Source organism: Camponotus vicinus, unplaced genomic scaffold (assembly GCF_025532165.1).
Source record: "Camponotus vicinus isolate PSW18456_S1 unplaced genomic scaffold, iyCamVici1.0 SCAF_23, whole genome shotgun sequence".
Classification (NCBI taxonomy): Eukaryota; Metazoa; Arthropoda; class Insecta; order Hymenoptera; family Formicidae; genus Camponotus; species Camponotus vicinus.
The window spans coordinates 30,001-32,500 of NW_028141960.1; the positions used below are offsets into that span (position 1 = coordinate 30,001).

The 2,500-nt window shown below is 56.8% G+C and overlaps 2 non-coding genes across 2 annotated transcripts in view; both read right to left on the reverse strand.

The window, feature by feature from the left end:
* LOC145967697 (large subunit ribosomal RNA) overlaps positions 1-761 on the reverse strand; it is a 4,073-nt gene extending 3,312 nt beyond the window's left edge. Inside the window, exon 1 of the ribosomal RNA XR_014437498.1 lies at positions 1-761. This exon is cut by the window's left edge and continues 3,312 nt beyond it. This is a non-coding gene — a ribosomal RNA (large subunit ribosomal RNA).
* A 1,217-nt stretch (positions 762-1,978) lies between these two features.
* LOC145967700 (5.8S ribosomal RNA) lies at positions 1,979-2,133 on the reverse strand. The gene has a single exon (XR_014437501.1). It is a non-coding gene; the product is annotated as a 5.8S ribosomal RNA (ribosomal RNA).
* Between the last annotated feature and the right edge of the window lie 367 nt (positions 2,134-2,500).

Sequence of the window (2,500 nt, forward strand, 5' to 3'; positions counted from 1 at the left end):
GCGCGCTTGCGACGGCCTCGACGCACCGTGTAGAAGTGCGGCCTGATACCTTGCGCGTACCGCCGAGCAGCCGGCCGGGCGACCGAGGGTTTGTCGCGTGCCGTTTTACCGGCGACGCGACAGTCACCGCACCCGGGCCGTAGACCGACACCCAGCGGGTCGCGACGTTCTACTTGGGGAGAAGTGCACGACGACGACAGCCGGACATCGGCGCACGGTAGCGTGCCCGCGCGCGAGCCGCGAGGACTCCGCGGGACATCGCCCACCGACGCGAAGCCAGCGCCGCTGACGATGAATCTCCCCGTTCGATCTTTTGGGTTTCTTAGGTTTACCCCTGAACGGTTTCACGTACTCTTGAACTCTCTCTTCAAAGTTCTTTTCAACTTTCCCTCACGGTACTTGTTCGCTATCGGTCTCGTGGTCGTATTTAGCCTTAGATGGAGTTTACCACCCACTTAGAGCTGCACTCTCAAGCAACCCGACTCTAAGGAGAGATCCTCCCGAGACGCGCACCGGTCGCTACGGGCCTGGCACCCTCTACGGGTAAGTGGCCCCATTCAAGATGGACTTGGACGCGACGCGACGCCTCGGGATAAGCGGATCCTCCCAAACACCACATTTCCCTGCGGCGGAACCGCGGGATTCGGTGCTGGGCTCTTTCCTGTTCGCTCGCCGCTACTGAGGAAATCCTAGTTAGTTTCTTTTCCTCCGCTTAATAATATGCTTAAATTCAGCGGGTAATCTCGCCTGCTCTGAGGTCGTCAGAGTTTTGTAGAGAAACTCTCTACAAAGTGATATAGAGAGATAGAGGGAGTGTGCGGTGGTGGAGTTATTGCGCTAAGTAGTATCATTATTGTTTGTTAACTACTACTATTGTTAGCGGTAACGCACCGACCGATATTGCGCGCGCGGCACAATCTAGTCTTGTTTCGCGGGGACGCGAGAGAGGAGATAGATATATTATAATATCGTTTTGCGCTTCTTTTCTTCCGTCCCTCTAACTTCCACGATTATAATAACACGGCGCGGCGTAATTATGATGCGCGCGCGCGCGTGTATATATATAACGGGCGCGGTATGGAATCGATTCGACGAGTACACGACGACGCGTGCCGGTCACAATCTTCGTTCGAAAATTTCGTGGACTCGGACACGCGGTCGGCTCGCGATTCATCCGCTTTTTTAAGGGTGGATTTCTCTCGCAATTTCTCTCCCTCCGCGTACCGCCGGACGACGACTGTGCGCGCGCCGCGGTTTCCCTTCTCCATATATTTTTACCGTAAGGTATCTCGCGCCGCGAGATAGGAGGCGAAGCCTCGCGTGTAATAAAAGGCGCGGTATCGCGCGAGCGCGCTGGCGCACCGAGAGACCGAGAGAGAGTCGCACAGCGCGACGACGCGATCGGAAGAGACAACGACGCGCTAGAAAGACGGACGCAGCAGAATGTGCTGCTGCGCCGCTTTCTTTTTGCATTTTATTCGCCAACTACGAGATCACTCGTAGAGAGCGAGATCATTCGAGTGTCGCGCGTCGTTCGTCGTCGTTCCTCTCGCTTAAACTTTTCGCATATTCTCTCGTGTGTCGTCGTTGTGTATATCTCCGCCGACAACTCTCTCCATATCATTCGACAGCCTCCGGGCGCCGCTCGCGCGCGCTTCGCTATCCTTTAAACGCTTTGTGCGTACACGCGCGCCTCTCTCCTCCTCTTTATAACTCCTCTCGCTGCACACACCTTCGGTGTCATTTCAGACGACGCCAATCGACGACGGCCTCTCGTCGAACCCGTCGCCAATACATACTGGGAGGGTGACAAAGAGGCTCTAGTCTCTCTCGGGCGAACGTCCAACGATCGCTCGTACGCCGTTTACGCAATGCGACGGGGGCACAGCGACGACAGCCGACGACATTTCGTCGTTTCACGGCTACGCCGTGGCTCGTCAGCTTGCGTAAGGGCGCAAGCAGTTTAGGTTTGTTAAAACGACCCTCAGCCAGGCGTGGTCCGGGAATTGTATCCGTGGACCGCAATGTGCGTTCGAAATGTCGATGTTCATGTGTCCTGCAGTTCACAAGTTGACGCGCAATTAGCTGCGTTCTTCATCGACCCACGAGCCAAGTGATCCACCGTTCAGGGTAATCGTTTTTCATTCGTCGCGTTCGTCGAACGCTTCACAGTTCATCCATCGTGGTCTCCACTCCGAAGAGTGAGAGAAAATCGTGGCTCTTCGATCAGCCTGGCCGCGCGTCCGAGCACGCGCGGACCGCCGCCGCAATCCCGGTAAAGGGATCGAGGCTACGGCACAAAGTTGGTTCGCGATCGGAGCGTCACTTCCCCCGTTCGACGGGGAAAGAGCCGGGGCGGAAAGTTCTTTGAATAAACCATCGGACACCATGGTCCTCTCGTCCGCCAGCCACACACCTCATCACACACGTTCGGCCGGTGCTTCTCGCGCGGCGCGCGTCGCACGCTGGCCTCTGCCCCGACATTAGCGGGGAGGGCGCG